The 20208-nt window shown below is 44.7% G+C and overlaps 1 pseudogene; it reads right to left on the reverse strand.

The window, feature by feature from the left end:
- Window positions 1-15352: 15352 nt before the first annotated feature.
- Window positions 15353-16543, reverse strand: LOC129515598 (dnaJ homolog subfamily A member 1-like; annotated as a pseudogene).
- Between the last annotated feature and the right edge of the window lie 3665 nt (window positions 16544-20208).

A 20208-nucleotide genomic window follows, 5' to 3' on the forward strand; every position in this document is an offset into this window, starting at 1 on the left:
AATGTCAGTCGAATACTCCAAGTTCATCCTATTTTTCTCTCTTTTCATATTTATAATTCTCTTAACAGTGGAAACCTGGTTCCCATTATCACCAATATATTTAATTATTTGATCAATCCCTCTTTCTAAAGTCAGTCTTCCCACTTTTGCCTCCTTCGTGCCCCGCAAATGCTCTCCCTGGGTGGGTGCTGTCACCCCCACTAGACCCCTGCCATCAAGGTGCAAATACCCTCCTCACTCCACCTAGAATCTGATACCCTAACCAAGCCAATCCTGAGAAGATTCCTTCCTCACTCCAGTCAGGCTCCAACATCCAAACCAGGTCACCTCCTTGCATGAATATCTTTTTCCCCACACGAATGCTCTCCTCACCCTGCTCAGACCCTGACACCATACACCAGGTTACCCTCCCACACAGATGCTTTCCTCATTTCACTCAGTCTCCACTACTTCATCCTGGGCTACCCGCTCTGCTCTTTCACCTCACTACCACCTCATGCAGCCATCTGCCTCGATGGTCTCCACAGAAATGTTGGGGGAGAGGGAGCTTGAGGTGTTTCAAATTCAGTTAAGATTGGTTTCCATCCGAACAAGGAGTGGTGGAAAGGGAGGTGGGCGGGGGGTGGGGGTGACTGGGTAACAGGCACTGAGGGGAGCACTTGATGGGATGAGCACTGGGTGTTATGCTATATGTTGGCAAATTGAACTCCAATAATAATAAAAAAAAGATTGGTTTCCATCCACTCATATTTGTCCTCTTGAATAGATTTGGGTTTTCAAAGCAGTCATGTAGAAACTGCTCATTTCCTTCTGGGAATGGATGGTCTGAAAGCCAGTAGCTTCCCCAATCCCTAAAATGATAGTGAGGCCTACTCCCAATTACAGATAGCTAAAATGGTAATAATTCAGGATAGTACAAAAGCAGGTGTCCAGAAGGAGAGAGCAGACGTAAGGCAAGATTGGGATGAGAAGAACTGGCACACCAGTGTTACAAGACCTGGTCAGAAAGGATGGGTTTCTGGACAGGATCTGCACTCCAATAAGAAACTACAATGCCATGCAGGGAAACCAAGATGAACACCATTATAGGGACTAAATCCATTTATTAGGGTGCAAGAAAAGCCAAACTATGGCTTGTTATGCAGGTGCCAAATATTACGTCTAAGGCAATAAAGCTAATGCTAGGTGCTACATGATGATGAGCCTAAGACTATTAACCTGGTCAGGGTTAGTAAGAAATTTGGGGGGTGCCTGGGTGGCTCAGTTGGTTAAGCCTCTGCTTTTGGCTCACGTCATGATCTCAGGGTTCTGGGATTGAGCCCCAAGTCAGGCTCCCTTCTCAGCTGGGAGTCTGCTTCTTCCTCTCCCTCTGCCCTCCCCCTCCATCTCCACTGCTTGTGCTCTCTCTCTCTTTCTCTCTCTCTCTCTCAAATAAATAAATAAAATCTTAAAAAAAAAGAAATTTGGTGTGTGGCGGGAAAGTATATTCAAGATCCCACAACTTCCCTAAGTCCAATGACTTGCTGGAGGACTCATAAGACTCCATAGTAAGTCTACTTGTGGCTAAGATCTATTACACCAAGATATACAGAGCAAAGCAACAGGTGATGGATGTACATTGGCAGATTCCAGAGAGATTTACCACACACTTCTCATGTCCTTCTTCATCTGAGAGCCATAGGAGTGCTGTCTCTCCGTCTAGCAGAGAACCATAGGGATATGTGTGGAATGTCTCTGCCCAGGGAAACCTATTTGAATCTCATCATCTAAGGTTTATTTGGGAGGCTGGTTACATAGGTATATTTTTCTAGCAACCAACCATGGCAACCAAAATTCAGCCTAGTTTCCCATCATCAATCCTGATGTTTGCACAAAGCAACCTGATGGTCTGGTATTGTACTGTCCATTGCTCCTAGTGTATATGATAAAAATCATCAATTGCTAACATAAAAAACTCTCCAAAGCCACATTCCCAGGGGCTGCACAAGCATCAGCCATCATCCCTTGAGACACACAAAGAGTAAGTAACTAGACCTGCTTGTTAACTCTTTCCTCACAGAAGTACAGCAATAATTCCGACTGGATGGTGCTGGGAAGTCAGGAGCTTAAAATATATAATTAGGGCCCAGATTTGGTTAATTATGCTTTCCCATGAAATTGACTAGCAACTAGCAACATAAATACCACCTAATCTCTAACTTGGATTCGTAAATTGATATGAAATCCCAAACAACAGGAAAAAAGAAGTAAATACAGTTAGGCACCAGTCAAGCACCTTCCTTATCCAAGAGAAATTATGAATGGAAGGAGCTTTGAAAGTGGTAAAGCATTATGTAAGCATGACTGCTGGTAATGCCCTGCAGGAAATGCTCAGACCTTCCCCTGAAAGAACCCAGCTTCCTAATGAATGATCCCAGGCACAGATAGATGCAGAGGAAAGTGCCAAGATTTCTTGCAGGTTAGCATGGAGTAAACCTCAGATGGGCAGAAATCCCTTACCAGTGGTTTTCTTCCTTTGTGCAAGATCCCCACTCGAGGGCCCCTCCCCTCACACCCTGGGGGAGTCTGGAAGACACATTTTCCATGTGTAAAGAGGACATAAAATCCTATTTACCTCCACAAATGTGCCATAAGCTACACTTATCTGCAAAGCCTGGACCAGATCAGCGTTATGTACCAGTGATGCACGTCGAAATCAACCAGGGGAATTTTTAAAAAATAAAGACTCCAGGTCTCACTTCAGCTATACTGAACCATATTCTCTAGGAGAGGCACTACTACAGATAGCAGTAAAGAGGGCCTTCCTACCCTTCAGCTCCCTCGAGTTCCTCCTTTATGCCCGTTATCTAGAAGGCTCTGTGGGCACCCTCCCTCCTCAGGGAGCCAGTCTCCTTCCTGTTGATCAAAAACAGGCTTGCAATCCAGATGTCCCTAGAGCCTCTCCTGCTCCCATTGGTTGGCCTGCCAGTCCGTTCAAGCCAGGATAGATGCCCAGGGGTCCTTTCTTCCATAATGTCTTCCAGGCTTCTTTGTCCATCCCTCTACCCTGCCCTCCTCTCCACCTCCCTCCATCTTGCCTCACCCCTCACGGTCAAGGCCATCAAACCAGTTCAGGCTCTATCCTGGGAAGGTAAGAGAAGATTCTGTAATTATTCCAAGTAAAGCTTCTGTGACACACACACACACACACACACACACACACACACACACACTCCAGCAGCAACCTTCTCTGGGCAATATCAACCAACTACCACAGCATGGATAACTTCAATGGGCCATTACCTTCCCTCCCAGGTAAACTTTAGTGGTAAAGAGCACATCTGAGCCAGACTACCTGTGCTTGCATCCCTACACATCCCCCAGTATGACCTTGGTCAGTCTCTGAACTTTTCTACACCTCCATTTCCTCATCTGTAACATGGGATTAGAACAGTACTTATTTCTGAGGAGTTCTAGAATTAAGCCAATTAATATCTATAAGGCCCTTGAAAGATGCCTGAGCCCAGTATGTGCTGTAAAGTGCTGACTACTATTATTAGCAGGAGTATAGCTCACAGAGGATGACAGACGGTGACGGGGATGCCGCTACCCTGTTCTCATCTAGTCCACTGCAAAAAAGAGGTTCTAATTTACTTTTATTATGGTGAGAGTTCATGGTTTAGAAGGCTTTGACCCCTGTGTCGACGTTCCCCAAGTCTAGGCAAGCCAAGTGTGGATTTTCTCTCCATCATTCTTTAGTTGAAAGCCATTCATTCCCTGACCAACTCACACTGCCAGCTGATGCTCAAACGAGGTGCCTTCCCTCAGGGAGAGCTGAACTTATTTTTCAGGAGAGACTTTTTGCGGTGGGGGGGGGGGGCGTTCTATAAGTTCACTATTACTACAGCCTTCTTTCAAATCAAAAACAGAAATCAGGGATCCCTGGGTGGCGCAGTGGTTTGGCGCCTGCCTTTGGCCCAGGGCGCGGATCCTGGAGACCCGGGATCGAATCCCACATCTGGCTCCCGGTGCATGGAGCCTGCTTCTTTTTTTTTTTTTAATTTTTATTTATTTATGATAGTCACACACAGAGAGAGAGAGAGAGAGGCAGAGACACAGGCAGAGGGAGAAGCAGGCTCCATTCACCGGGAGCCCGATGTGGGATTCGATCCCGGGTCTCCAGGATCACGCCCTGGGCCAAAGGCAGGCGCCAAACCGCTGCGCCACCCAGGGATCCCATGGAGCCTGCTTCTCCCTCTGCCTGTGTCTCTGCCTCTCTCTCTCTCTCTCTCTCTCTCTCTCTCTGTCTATCATAAATAAATAAAAATTTAAAAAAAACAGAAATCACATGGCTATCTACCTCCCAATTATATATTTAGCCACTTTAGCCACATTTAGCACATGTAGATATTTGAGATGATCTAACCCAGTTTCCTCATTTTACAGGTAGAGACTGAAACCCCGAGGCCAACCCATGTATCTGATGTCCCACAGCTTACTGGGGGCACCTGCCTCTTATCCTGCAGCTGCAGGCCTGCCCTGATGCCAGAGCCTGCAGGAGCTGCTCCAGGGCCCCTCACCTGGTGTAAGAAAACGGTTCTACCTCATCTTATTTATTGATAAATTTGAAATCTCTGGGGGGTAAAATTATAACATGCCTGGGGTAAAACCTATACTGGAAGGCTGAGAGCCAGGATCGTAAATTCATGTCACTGAATGTTTGGAGCATAGATTTTTCTTTAAAAACGTATTTGAGGCCACCTGGGGGGCTCAGTGGTTGAGCATCTGCCTTTGGCTCAAGTCATGGTCCCAGGGTCCCGGGATCAAGTCCTGTATCGGGCTCCCCACAGGGAGCCTGCTTCTCCCTCTGCCTGTGTCTCTGCCTCTCTCTGTGTCTCATGAATGCATAAATAAATAATTCTTTAAAAAAGTATTTGAGAAGGACAAATGAAGAAAAAAAGGAGAAAAAATATCCAGGAAAATGAAAGTCAATTAGTTTAACATCAGACTGAGAAAATAAGATATCCATTCTGTATTCACCTTGATGGGAACATCATGAAATGAAGGAGGCAGCATTTCCCTGTGAGACAAGAAATTGAGTTAAATTAACGAACTTTCTTTGACAGGATCACAAACATACTGTGTGGAGTAACGTGTTAAATATTGTATTTCTGTCTATAGCAGGTGTAAAAAGGAACAAACGCAATTCTGGTCTTTTCCTCTGGCCTTCAGCCAGGGTACCTCGGCTCAGTCCTTGTTAGGAACTGCTTGTATTCACATAATCCTTCAAATACAACCAGGTGGCCGATTGTCCCAGTGCTGGGGGAGCTAAGTGATTAGCCGAGGTGAGGAAGCTGGTTCAATGCTGGACTGGGCCTGGAGATGTATTCCCAATTCACATTCCCACCAACAGTGCAAGAGGGTTCACTTTTCTCCACATCCTCTCCAACATTTGTGGTTTCCTGCCTTGTTAATCTTATGTGGAGGTTCCTCAAAGAGTTAAAAGTAGATCTGCCCTATGACCCAGCAATTGCACTGCTGGGGATTTACCCCAAAGATACAGATGGAGTGAAACGCCGTGACACCTGCACCCCGATGTTTCTAGCAGCAATGTCCACAATAGCCAAACTGTGGAAGGAGCCTTGGTGTCCATCGAAAGATGAATGGATAAAGAAGATGTGGTCTATGTATACAATGGAATATTCCTCAGCCATTAGAAACGACAAATACCCACCATTTGCTTCAACGTGGATGGAACTGGAGGGTATTATGCTGAGTGAAGTAAGTCAATTGGAGAAGGACAAACATTATATGTTCTCATTCATTAGGGGAATATAAAAAATAGTGAAAGGGAGTAAAGGGGAAAGGAGAAAAAATGAGTGGGAAATATCAGAAAGGGAGACAGAACATGAAAGACTCCTAACTCTGGGAAACAAACAACGGGTGGTGGAAGGGGAGGTGGGCAGAGGGACTGGGTGACTGGGTGACGGGCCCTGAGGGGGGCACTTGATGGGATGAGCACTGGGTGTTACACTACATGTTGGGAAATCGAACTCCAATAAAAAAATATACCAAAAAAAAAAAAAAAAAAAAAGAAGTATTCCCTTGGTGCCTATGTCCCCAGCCCTTGCAGAGGCTGCTCGGGCAGGCTGTGTCTGTGGTGCTGAAGCTTCCAGCTGGCGTCTCTCCACTTACGAGGGGCCTCTCTCCTAGCAACAGTTGGGCTTCTCATCCTGCAGATCCCCATGGGCTGGTATGAATCACCCCATGTTGTGAAGGTTTTATTGATGCGATCAGCAGGGAGCACCGCCTGAACAGTTAGAAGTAAACCATGTAATGCTGGGCTTGGCATGCTGTTTACAATCACAACGTTTGGTCTCTTGCTTTCCAGGTGTCACAGATAAAATACTCGGTGATACACATTTTTTAGGTTTTCATTTTCCAGAAACAATAGAATTGTGGATCCTAACTTTTCTGAGGATCCTCTTTTTTGTAATTGCAGAGAAAAACAAAATCTCCCCTCAGGAAACTTCAATGCATATTACTAAGGGAAAGAAATCAATCTAAAGAGGTGACATAAAGACTCCTAACTCTGGGAAACGAACTAGGGGTGGTGGAAGGGGAGGAGGGCGGAGGGCGGGGGTGAATGGGTGACGGGCACTGAGGGGGGCACTTGACTGGATGAGCACTGGGTGTTATTCTGTATGTTGGCAAATTGAACACCAATAAAAAATAAATTTATTATATAAAAAAAAAGAGGTGACATACTGGAGATGAAAAAAATTGTGGAGACAGTAAAAAGTTCGGTGGTTGCCAGGGGTTAGGGAGTGGAGAGAAGGATGAGTAGGTGGAGCAGAGAGGGTTTTGGGAATATTACAGTGTGTAATATCACCGTGAAAGATACATATCATTTTGCGTTTGTCCAACCCACAGAATGTATAACAGCAAGAGTGAACCCTCAAGTAGACTATGGACTGTGGAGGAACATGATGTGTCAGCACAGGTTCATCACTGGTAAAAAAACTTACCATTCTGGCCAATGATGTTGATACTGGGGGGAGGCTATGTGCATGTAGGGCCAGGGGACACGTACCTTCTTCTCTGTACCTTCTTCTCAATCATGCCGTAAGCTTCTCTTAGGAAACAAAGCAAAGGGCAACTGGATGGCTCAGTTGGTTAATTGGCTGCCTTTGGCTCAGGTCATGATCCCAGAATCCCTGGGATCAAGCCCCACATTGGGTTCCCTGCTCAGGGAAGAGTCTGCCCCTCCCTCAACCTCTGTCCCCCACCTCTCGCTCACTCTCTCTCTCAAATAAATAAGACTTTTTAAAAAAGAAACAAAGTAAAAAAGAAATCTTCCTTTAATCTCCATTTTTTCCCCAAGTCACATGAAGCAGAAATAAAATCTGATCAGGACTGACGACCTCCGTCTCCCTGTCCTCTCTCCCCTCTCCTCACCACTTGGTACATTTTTGGCTTTCTTCTTTGTGCACGAAGGGACCATTTCCACAGATCAGCCCAGCTGCTGCCTGTGGTGCCGGATCCGCGCCAACCTCCATGCATCCCTTTCCCAGAGCATGGAAAGTGCTCCCCCATGAGCACTTTCCCCAGAGCATGCCAAAGTGCTGGGCTCTCAAGTCCCCTTTCCCTGACTCAGAGAGCCTCTTTAACCTAGAGCCAGTGCTGAAAGTGTCCATCTGTAACATGCACACACACACACACACACACACACACCACCACCACCACCACCACCAGCATCACCCCCAATGCCAGAGGTCACTTACAGACAAGTTCCCCTACAATGTGCTACTCTAAGGACTTTTCTCCAGAGCTAAACCCCAGGACCAGGCCTCAAGCACAATAAATGGGTAATGCCTCACTGTCCTCACACGTAGGGGAGACAATTCTCAAGCATATTTCATAGTCTCCTTGGAGTCCCTAGCAGAACTGAGCCTCTGTTGGCTAGTAACTTGCTCAGCCACACACTCAAATACACTAATTGTACCTGGATCCTTGTCTTAGGGTCTGTTTTGGGGAAAATGCAAATTAAAATGAATTTCTTCCTCTCCTCCTCCCCAAACAGCTGAGTCTCCATCCTCATTTTCCTCACTGTGTTTCAAAAGAGGCAGTGTCTTGCCCTTGGTTAAATGCACTCCCTCTCCTCTTGAACCTACTTGGGAATATCCTGCCTCTACCTCTGAACCCTCAGTGGCCCCTCTCAGGGATTCCCATCCTTCATGTTCAACATCCAATAACCAACAGAAACCATCTCCACCGGGTATCTCGTTTCTCTCCCTCTTCTTCCCTCAACTGTGCACCTAGAGACTCAGTCTGCACTTGCTATTCCTACTGCCCACCCACCTGCTTACTGCTTATATCTTTTAAATCCATTTTCCTTACTGCTTTCAGGAAACTGCTCTTGAAGGTGACCTCAGGATCACCAAGAACCAGCCTTCTCAGCCTTGAATGTCCTTAACGTCCCTGTACTCTTGGAGAGGTGATTATCCAATTTTTCTTAAAGGATCTCCTTCCTTGGCATAGCACTGCCCTGGCTCCTCTCCCATCTCTCAGACCTGTCTTTCTCCTTTTATGAGTGCTTCTCTAGTTCTTCCTGCTATGTTCTCCAACTGTGTTCCCCAAGGTATGTCCTTGGCCCTCTTTTCTCTTTTCCCCTCCTATTCTAACTTCAACTATCATTTTTGAAGGGGTTGGTTCTCAATTCTGTGAGTCTGTAGGGACAGCCTCACTTGGGAACCATGTACTTGCCTACATTGACCTGCAGGAAGTGGGCAGTTCTGTGCTTTGTGGAACCTCCCCCAAATTCTGTGGGAGCTGCAGTGATGGGTGGGGTGGGGCTGGGGCCAGTGCTGTGACCACTCTTTGACTCTGTGCTAGGCACAGTGGGCAGAGGTCTCCATTGGTGTTGGCTTCACAGTCACAAGCCTGATGTTGGGCTCACCTTCACAGAAACTGACGTGGGGGTGCTCCCTTTCTGGGCACAGCAAAAGAGTCTTGTGGGACTTCAATCCTCAGAGTAACCCCCATCTGAATCTGAGCTGTTTCCAGAACCAAGTTGAAGAATTGTTCATCCTGGTTGACCTTTAACCAGCAGTGTGGGCCTAAGACTCATATGAACCCTTCTCCCTAACGCCCCAAAAAGGAGACCCTTTTATGAATACCTGCTCACCCAGGCACCGGTCTCAACCCCTAAAATTCACATGGTCTCTACCTTTCCCTGCTGCTCATATCCAATCAGCTGTCAAGCGCTTTCCCAAGATGGTTCTCTGACATCTGTCCCATCCATTCTGTGGCCGGGGGACTGTGCTAGTCCAGGTCCATGGTTAGACTTTGACAATAGCTTCCCAGTTGGCCCACCTAACCCCAGTTTCTCTCTCCCCGTCCGTTCTTTCCAGTGAGGATCAATTCGGAATCACTCAAAAAACTTTCAGTGGCTCCTTTTTGCCCACAGAATAAAGCACAAATTCCATTGCTTGGCTTTCAGCCTTTTCATGACTTGGCCTCAACTATATTTCAGGTTTTTCTCCTTCTTTTCTATGTGTGAATCAAACCAAACTGATCACTTTATCTTTTTTATTTTTTAAAAGATTTTTATTTATTTATTCATGAGAGACACAAAGTGAGGGAGAGAAGCAGAGACACAGGCAGAGAGAGAAGCAGGCTCCATCCCCCGATGTGGGATTCGATCCCAGGACTCCAGGATCTCACCCTGGGCCGAAGCCAGGCACTAAACCAGTGAGCCACCAGCGATCCCTACCTTTTTTATTTTTTTAAGATTTTATTTATTCATGAGAGAAACAGGGAGAGAGACATAGGCAGAGGGAGAAGCAGGCTCCTCAAAGGGAGCCTGATGCGGGACTCGATCCCAGGACCCCGGGATCATGACCTGAGCTGAAGGCAGATGCTCAACCACTGAGCCACCCAGGCATCACTAATCACCTTACCTTTAGCCTCATGTTTTCTCAGCCTATTGCTTTTACCTCACCCACCTCCTCCTGTTAAAAGTGTATTCAATTTCAAGGCTTAGCAGAAACGCCTCCTCTTCCATGAAGACTTTCCTGACCACCTTAGCAGAAGTGACTTCTTTCTTCTTCTGAATCTGTAAATGCCAAGTTTCTTAAATTCTACCTTATATTGTAGTCTCATATTTTATCTCCCTGTCTAGATTATATGTTCCTCGGGGACAGAGACTTTGTTGGTAACTTTGCGGGTCACATACAAATTTCAACAAGAAACACAATGAAATTCTGTGGAACAGAATGCTTGATTTGCTCGAGATATTTCGACTCTAATAAGTTTAACAAAAAATATCAAAACCTAAAGGCACTTGTCAGTGTGATCTTCTCTCATGTTCTCCTTTTCATCTTTTCTCTGCTATGATCAGAAGCTTGTGATAACATCTACGTGTAAACACTCTATTCTTGCCTGGCTCTGGTTGGTTTCTATTATGACTATCATTCAGCAGCTCTATTATTAAGTACAAATCACTTTCTTTCTCATCAGTCTCTGGCCCCAGAGATCCGGCCCTTCCCCTGGGATGGGAGGTGCCCAAAGGTGTGACTAGGCAACTGTTCAATTTGCTTACATCATAGGCGGGGCCCCCAGGGCTTAGGGCTGTGTTGATGTTCAGAGATAGGGGGCCTGTAAGGAGATTTCCTTCAACTTTGTGTTTGCTTGCAGCTCTCCTCTCTGGTTCTTGAACACCCACGAGTCACAGTGTATGACTGCTGAGTATATACATCCCTGCAGACCAATGCGTTTCCCCTTGCTTCAAAATCTGGGCAATCTCTAACCTGGAAAAGAATCTCTATCTCCTCTCCCCATCTCTCTTCCATCCACATCACTGACAATGAAAACTTTATTCCATAATTGGAGATGGCTTTTCCAATGCCAGCACAACCATCCAAGATGCATGTTTAAACTAATACTACAGTGCTAATGATTGAGTGCACACGAGGAATGAGCAAGGAGTCTGGGAGCACCAAACCCAATCTTTGCAGACCTTGTTGACAGCAGCATGGGGTTTAGCAAGGTTGTGACTGAATAAGCAAAGGGGTCAGAATGAAGTGCTTCAGAGCCCAGTTTGGGATTTATATCACCAAGTATGAACTCATAACAATGACAGCAGGATGAGAGAGGGCTCCAAGGGGGTCGGCTTCCAGCCAGGCGTTGCTTCTCTTCCTACCTGGAAAGGATGAACAAACGCTCCTGGGACAGCTTCACCCCTAGGCTCCCAGTTATCAAGGAGAGAGTCTCAACACCCCTCCCCACCCCCAGCAAATGCAGCAAACAGAGAAGAGGACATCTAGATCAGTAGCTGTTTCATCTATAGTGAGGAGCCCAGCTGGGCTGGGGCCCAGTCACCCCCAACTCAGGTACTCGATAGAACACCATGGAAGCAAGGTTTTAGGCAAGGTTCTGTGATGGTTTTGCCCATAGAAGTCTCCAAAGACTTCAGCTTACTTCAGGACCTGCACACCTATGATTTAAGTTCCTTCAAAAACAGTAATTGAGCGCTTGGGCTCTGGCACAAGACAGTCCTGCACCCGAGTCCTTATTCCTCTGCTTACTATCTCTGTGACCTTGGGCAACTGACTTACCCACTAAGCTTCCTTCTTTATAAAAAGAGATGATAGTATGACCTACCTCATTCATTTGCTGGGAGAACTGAATTAAATAATCCCTTTAAAATGCTTGGCACAATTCCAAGCACCTACCAAGCACACAACATATCTTAGTAATTATATAATTTAGTTAAGGAGGTTGACCCACATTTTCCTTCAAACATCTTTTCTTTTTTTCCTTCAAATTTCATGAAACCACATTCATTCTAGAATCCTCCACTTACTCAAAGCCCTTGACTCCCCACCATATAAACTTGGGAATTCCTTTTGAGCCCAGTTAAGATCCTTTGTCCTTCTTGCATGTCACAGAAGTATAACATGGGATCATTTTCAAATTGTGTTCAGTGCCTGCTTTTCTTTTGGCCATCGGGAGAGTTGATCGTGTGTTCTCTCCTGGCAAGCCCAGGAGCTAGTGTTATGGTTACAGGTTTAGGTTCTTGAGGGTAGGGATGGTAGTGGGGCTGGGAGGGTGATGATGGAGGGCTGAGGCTCCTTTGGCATCCAGGTCTTTCCCAGGAGGTTCCCTTGGGGCTGATCCAGTTCTGTTGGAGTGTGGGCAGGTCTAGAAGAAACACATTTTTAAAAAAGATTTTATTTATTTATTCAGAAGAGACACAGAGAGAGAGGCAGAGACATAGGCAGAAGGAGAAGCAGGCTCCCTGTGGGACTCAATCCCAGGACCCCAGAATCACACCCCGAGCCAAAGGCAGATGCTCAACCACTGAGCCACCCATGTGTCCCTAGAAGAAACAGTTTTGAGATTGTTTATGATGTGGCCTACCTAAGCCAGTTTGGTCACTTGCAATTAGTAGGCCTTTTTAGGAATTAATGGGTATAGGTTACCACAAGGTAGGTGGTGGGTTTGTTACATGAAACTACCTCTCTATCAGGCAGTTTGTTACAGTAGAAAGCAAGTCTCATGAGAAGTTGTCACACCTACAGATACTTTACTAGCAAGCTGGCAAATAATAGTTGTAGAACCTGTTCTGTAAGTTCCATGAAGTGGCAGCTCTTTGCTCTTTCCAGCACACCATCAAGGACCTTGTATGAAAGGTTTATTTCAGGTGGATTCAATGACATCCTAGCAGCAGCATTCAGCAGACTGGTCAGGCCTGAATGAAAGACGCTTTTGGAGGACCAGGAAGCAGGACTGTGTCTGCAACCTCAGCTCCATTCCTGAGTATCCAGACAATGAACTCACAGGAGTGGGAGGATCACAGCAATGTAACGATGTTGAAAGTTTAACTTAACCCCTGGTCATTTCACCAGTGTAATATCAGCTATAAGTCCCCTATGCTAATGATCGAATCCCTGTTGATGATCCAAGATAAGGCTACCTGACGGGCCTAGAGTCTTCCTCTTTGGAATATGCTGGAATATGGGCTTCTGATTAGCCTTTCAAATGATAACTAAACACCCTTAAATTGAAGCCTGAATTAAGGGGCACCTGGGTGACTCAGTGGTTGAGAGTCTGCCCCTTTGGCTCAGGTCATGATCCCGGGGTCCTGGGATCGAGTCCCACATCCGGCTCCCTACAGGGAGCCTGCTTCTCCCTCTGCCTACGTCTCTGCCTCTCTGTGTCTCTCATGAATAAATAAATAAAATCTTAAAAAAAAAAAAGAAACCCGAATTAAGAATCAGGAAGATCACAGTTTACACACACACACACACACACACACACAGAGTACCCTGGTGAAGTATTTAAAAAGTAAATTACAGACAATATAACAGCTTATAGCCCTTCAAACCCCTTTGTGTTATCCAAATCAGGAAAAAAAAAATGGCACTGATTCTACTTAGCCACCAAGTTAAAAAACTAGACCCAAAGCCATAGAATGAGGGTCACATCCAGGCTCAGTCATATACCAAATAACATAGCTGGCTACCCACATGACCTTCATCTTGTCCTCTCCCTACCTACCACCTCTCCAGACTTACTGTTCTATTTGGGGGCCCGAGCCACCTGGGAGTGCCCCTACCACGATTGCACATAGGATGTAGGAAACTCAGCGTCTCTTTTATTATTTTTAATTTTTTTTATTTAAATTCAATTTGCCTACATATTATATAACACCCACTGCTCATCCCATCAAGTACCCTCCTTAGTGCCCATCACCCAGTTACCCCATCCTCCCACCCATCTCTCCTGCAACCCTTTGTTTGTTTCCCAGAGTTAGGAGTCTCTCACGGTTTGTCTTCCTCTCTAATTTTTCCCACTCACTTTCCCTCCTTTACCTTATAGTCCCTTTCACTATTTCTTATATTCCATGCATGAGTGGAACCATATGATGATTGTCCTTTTCCAATTGGCCTATTTCACTCAGCATAATACCCTCCAGTTCCATCCATGCTAAAGCAAATGGTGGGTATTCGTCTTTTCTGATGGCTGAGTAACATTCCATTGTGTATATAGACCACATCTTCTTTATCCATTCATCTGTCGAAGGACATCGAGTCTCCTTCCACAGCGTGGCTATTGTGGACATCGCTGCTATAAACATTGGGGTACAGGTATCCTGGTGTTTCACCACATCAGTATCTTTGGGGTAAATACCCAGTAGTTCAATTGTGGGTCATAGGGTAGCTCTATTTTTAACTTCTTGAGAAACCTCCACAATATTTCTCATCAGAGAAATACAAATCAAAACCACAACGAGATATCACCTCACACCAGTGAGAATGGGGAAAATTAACGAGACAGAAAACAACAAATGTTGGAGAGGATGAATGAACAGAGGAGGCCAGATACATGATTGTGGGAGGTAGCAGTGGAAATCAGAGGTCAGAAAGAAGTACAAAACGCGCAGTTGATTACATACGACCTTGAACGTGGAACATGAACAGATTAAGTGTCCATCAGCCACCTTTGCTATTCATGGCTTTCCAGATTAGCCACTCAAGTGTCAGTGACTTTTTAATAAGTAGTGCTGATTATTCATTCTGGAGAACCTCAGGCAGCAGCGGTTCTTATATTTTAGTTCATTTAGGATCACCTGGGGTTCTTATTTGAAATGCAGATTCCAGATCCTGATGCCCAGATGTTCACATTCAGTAGATGTGGAGTGGGACCCAGAAATTTATATTTTTAGGTAGCCCAGGTGATTCTATTATACACTGATCTATGTGTACCACTGCTCTAGGTTTGGAGTACTTGTTTTTTTATTGCAACAAGGAAAAAAGCTCTATTAATTATTTAAATACCACATACTCAATATAAAATTTGAACAATTCCTAACAGTGTAAAGAAAAAAAAAATAGAGTCAGCTGAAATCCTAGCACCTAAGATGTTTGGTTCTCCAGGAAATGGTTAGGCATGAAAAAATATATATACTCTTGTATAAGATCATATATATTTTGGAGTACTTAAATGCACTCTCCTTTCCTTTGTTCTCTTTGGTTATCTTTCCCCACTCCTGCCAGCATTTCCACCTGGCTCATATTTTTCTTCCCATTTGCATAATAATACAAAAATATGACATGGGATTTTGTCATTGGCCAAAATGTGTGTGGGTTTTTGTTTTAATTTTCATTATATATATATTTCATTCCATGACCTAATGTTTCTTTCTTTTTTTTTAATATTTGAGTTTATTCTTCATTTAACTTTTAAAACATTACTATATTTGAATATTAAAACAAAAACAATAGCAAGTAGTGAGCTATGATTATAGTCCTTCACTCATTCACTACTGCATATAAAATGCCAGCAGCAGTGTTATTCACTGGCCCAATTAAGAGGTCTGACACTGAACCACCCCTATAGGCTGATGTTCATCATCCTCATATCCTTCCCCATTGTAATGGCGCCGGCTTTCTTAATTAGGATCAAAGTCCACCAGTTCTACCTGGTCCATTTCATCAGTCTCTTCTATTTCCTTCCTCTCCGGTAGGAGTTTTTCCAGCAAAGAAAGTTTATCAGGAGAGGGAAAGCCATTTTCAGGGAAGTTTACCTTAAATTAGATGATTAGGCAACCCTTCTCATATGGTCTACGATAAATTGGCATGCCTTCGTTTAGCGCACACTTGATATCCCCATGCTTGACAATCTGACCTGGATGAGAAGTGATGACCATGGTTCGGTTGTCAAGAGTAGATGTTGGCTTTTGAAAGCCACACAGGGCTTCAACCAGCTGTATATCCATACACATGAAAAGATCTTCTCGTCGAGTAAAAACAGCATGGTCCTTTTGATCTAAAATAATGATAATATCTCCTGGTTCCAATCCTGGTTCTTGGTCTCCCTCACCATGGAATGTTATCTTCTAGCCATCTTTCATGCCTTTGTCAATATGCACTTCTAGAATCTTCTTCTCTCGAACTATCTTCCTTCCGTTGCAGCTTTTACATCTATCTTTAGGACTGATCCGTTCCCCATGGCCCTGGCACTCCATGCACACAGACTGAATTTGCTGAACCATTCCAGGTCCTATCTGATGAATTCTTATTTGCATTCCAGTACTTTGGCAATTGGGACAACATTCGACTGCTCCTTTCTTACCACTTCAGCCTTCACATTTATCGCAAATCACATTCTTTTGCAGAGCTAGTTTTCTTGTTGCGCCATTATATAAATCTTCCAAGGTTACTGAGAGCTGATGTACAACATTTTTACCTCTCCGTTCTCTCTGCATCCTGCCTCCTTCTCCAAAAAACATATCAAAGATGTCCATGGGGGAGCCAAAACCACCACCAGCTCCACCTTCTTTGATTGCCTGTTCTCTTCCTTTGTCATATAATTCCCTTTTCTTTGCATCCGAGAGCACTTCATAAGCTTGAGAAATCTGTTTAAACTTCTCTCCTTCATTTGGATTCTTATCAGGGTGGTACTTTAAGGCCAGTTTCCTGTAAGCCTTTTTCAATTCCTCCTGGGTGGAATTGGGTTTGACCCCCAAAACGTCATAGTAAGTGGTTTCTTTCACCATTTTCTACAGCCGGTGAGAGGGCTGAGGCTGATGTTGGAGAGCAGGAAGGAGCGTGTTGCTGGGTGCAGCTCGGGCAGCCGCCGGTCCTCTGCGTCTCACCGAGCGTTCTGGAAAGTTCCCTAATGTTTCCTTTTAGTGGCTGTGGTGTATGGTACTCCATAATAGAAAACACGAGCCCACTGTTTCCAGTATTTTGCCACCGCAAACTGTACTTAAGAAACATGCCCTGCCCTCAAGGAGTGTATAATACCTCAGGCTAACCTGTTGTGTTTGGAGCTGGATTGGTCAGCTTTTGTTTTGTTTTAATAAGCTACACTAAAATTCAGTTGCTTAAACTAATAATTATTTGACTCAGAGCAGGACCAGCTGGATGATTCTTCTGCTCCCAGGTGGGTCAGCTCATATCTACTGGATCCCCACATACGTTTTTGGTCAACTGGCAGTTTGGCCTGCAGCTGGGCAGCCTCACTTGCAGGTCCAGGGGTTTGCAGGCAGGTTGGTCTGGGGACAGGAAGACCTCAGTTGGTCGTCTTGTGTGTGCTCTGTGTGGGTCCTTCTCTGGGAGGCTGGCCCTAATTTTTTTTTTTTTTCACAGTGTTTACAGGGTTCCAAAGAGCAGCAAGAGAGCACAAGGCCTAACCTGCAGGCCTTTTTCACATGTCTGCTTGTGCTTATGCCACATTTTTTTTTTCTCCCACCACACAAACCAAGACACATGGTTAAGCTCACAGTCACTATGAGAAATGACTACTGAGGGGGAGCAGAATTTGCTGCCCCCAAACATACCACTTGGACATTTTGAGCTCAAAGCAATTGAGAGTAAGGCTTCCCCCTACCTACCTAAAAGCAAGACATAAATCTGTACAGAAGTGAATCAGCGACAATCCTAGCTCCTTATCAGGCCAAAGCGGGCATGAGAGAACTCTCCATAACTTTACTGACTGGCCCTCACCTCAATTAGTATCCCATATAATTATCTGCCCAGAAACTCACAGCCTTTTTCTTTTGTCTTGTAACTTCTCTGGAAATTTACTATTTTTTGTTCTGATGCTATATAAGCCTAAATTCTAACCCCTTGTTTGAGTTACTCATCCCTGAGTTTCTCCCGTATGTATATGAAATATACATGTCAATAAACTCATTTGTTTTCCTTTTTAATTGTCTTGTGTTACAGAACAAGAACCCAGAAAGGTAGAAGGAAAAAGATTTTCCCCTGCCCTGTACTACCCAAGAACATAGATACAGGAGACATATATTCTTGCAGACAATTTACCACAGGAGCTATCTGCTAAGAGGTTCTCAATGTTTAATAGGAAATCAAAGTCTTGGGAAATTTGTGAATTACAGGAAAAGAACCTGTCATTTCCGGCCCAAAGATTGGTTCCAATGATGTGACAAAGTCAGCACATTTCTAATGATCCAAGTGTTGCAGAACTTCTCACTCCAGGACTCCTGGAACACAGTCTCCAGAAGAGCTGACATCATCTGGTCTGTTCTCCCTCCCTTCACAAATGCTCCTAAAGGAAAGCCATCCCAGCAGCTGTTGTCTGCACCTGCTACTATGAGACCTTAGGAAAGTTCCTTTTTCCTTGGGCCTCACACATTCAGGAGTTGTATGTGTATTTCCTGTGGAGTGACCCAGTTAGAGCAAGTCTTTAGTAGAATAACCAGTTCCCACTGGTATTATTTTTCTGACTCTGCACTGCCATCTCTTGGGGTCATCTCAGATCTCCACCTTTGACTTTCGACTTGGGATACTTGGGTTCTAGTCCTGGGTGTTCTCAGGCAAGTCACTTTATCTTTCTAAGAGAAATAAAGGAGTTGGTCAAGAATGGTGTTTTTCAAAATTTAGTGTGCAATACAGGTCACCCAGAGATCTTGCTAGAAGGACAATCTTTAGGTTCCACCCTGGACATATCAAATCAGCACCTGCTTTTTCATGAAGTCTCCTAATCTAAGCCATTGCTCTCAACCTTGACTGCAAATTAGAATCTCCAGGAGGAGCTTTAAAGTAAGGGTCTCCAGTATCCCCTGCTAGAGATTCTGATCTCATTGGCCTCGGGGTGCAGTCTGGCCACAACCCCCCTGGACTTGAAGGAGTGAGGAAAGGGAAGACAAGGGAGAGGGAGACCTGGAGAGAGTGCTGTAGAAGACTCAGCCTTTAGTAGAGAAACATAACCACTGCCAACCTGTGGAGAACAGGGAAGTGTCCAAGGCGGGTTAATATCCCACCCCCTCATTTCCTGCCAGTGCTTCCCATTCATGGAACCCAAATGGATTCCAGAAAACAAGGAATCCCAGTTGATTCACTCCATAACTATCAGCCTGGTTGGATGGAGAAGGATACAATGGGTCTCAAAATGCAAATAGAAATTATTCAGCAGAGGATGCTTATTTTGAAATGCAGATTCCTGGGCCCCATGTGAGACCCATTACAGTAGGTCTTTGCTCTGGACCTAAGACCCAGAGATCTGCACTTCTAAAGAGTTGTTGATATACATACATCATATACAATATGAGAAGGACTGGGCAAGATGGATGATCTCTGAAGTTATTTCTATCTCAAGGGCCTATGATATTACTCCTTACCTAAACTTCTTGTCATTCTCTTGTGTTCACTGCTATAGCACTTTGCTTGGATTTTCAATGTGTGTGTTCTGCATCTCTGAGTCTATTCACTAAAATGTATATGCTTGAGTAAATCAATAATGATCCCTCTATTGGGTCTGCTTTCCGCATTTATGGTCCTTGAGCTGAAATGTGTAAGCAGAATGCCATGGTTTGCTGTTTGCCTGGTGACATCATGAAAGATTCAGCAGGTTGTAGCTGGACCACGAACATCTAGTTGTAGCCCTCTGCTTTTAGTTCTAATAATCACAGGAAATGTCAACTAGAAGCTTCTCATTTAAACATTATGTAAGTGTTCTCTTTCTTTTCTCATAGCCATGATGAAGAGTATCAGGTCTCATGTTGGAAGGCTCTGGGAATCTACTTTACTATTTGTTTTAACACATTTAAATATGAAGAACGACGCTTTACATATTTACCAAAGGAAAATGGAAGGGGTGCATTGTTGATAAGACATTTAACCATAGGGGATCCCTGGGTGGCTCAGTAGTTTAGCACCTGCCTTCGGCCCAGGGCGTGATCCTGGAGTCCCGGGATTGAGTCTTACATCAGCTCCCTACATGGAGCCTGCTTCTCCCTCTGCCTATATTTCTGCCCCCCCCTTTCTCTCTCTCTCTGTGTCTCTCATGAATAAATAAATAAAATCTTTTAAAAAAGGCATTTAACTATACATGCCATTAAAAATTCTTGAGGACTGAATCTTGTATCACCTTTGTATAACCCGAACGCCCAATATTCCACCACGTGTAAGTACAAACAGAAGTCACACTTTGTTCTGATGCTCAGCTTCACATGTCACAATTCCCCAATGGCTTCATCATAGAAAATAATTTTTATCTCACATTCACTTTCCCCCCACCCCTAGGATTTCTAGGGGTCAGGATGCTTCCCACATGTCCACAAATATTCTGTGGGCTGCAGTCACCACGAAGTGTTGGCTTTCCTTTCTTGGTTCCTGAAGATTCGAAGTTGCTCCCCATAGCTTTTCTGGCAGAAGCCTCCCCATGACCCCTGCCCTCCTAAGGAGGCCATGAGCT

This window comes from Nyctereutes procyonoides, unplaced genomic scaffold, assembly GCF_905146905.1.
Source record: "Nyctereutes procyonoides isolate TBG_1078 unplaced genomic scaffold, NYPRO_anot_genome, whole genome shotgun sequence".
Taxonomy (NCBI): domain Eukaryota; kingdom Metazoa; phylum Chordata; class Mammalia; order Carnivora; family Canidae; genus Nyctereutes; species Nyctereutes procyonoides.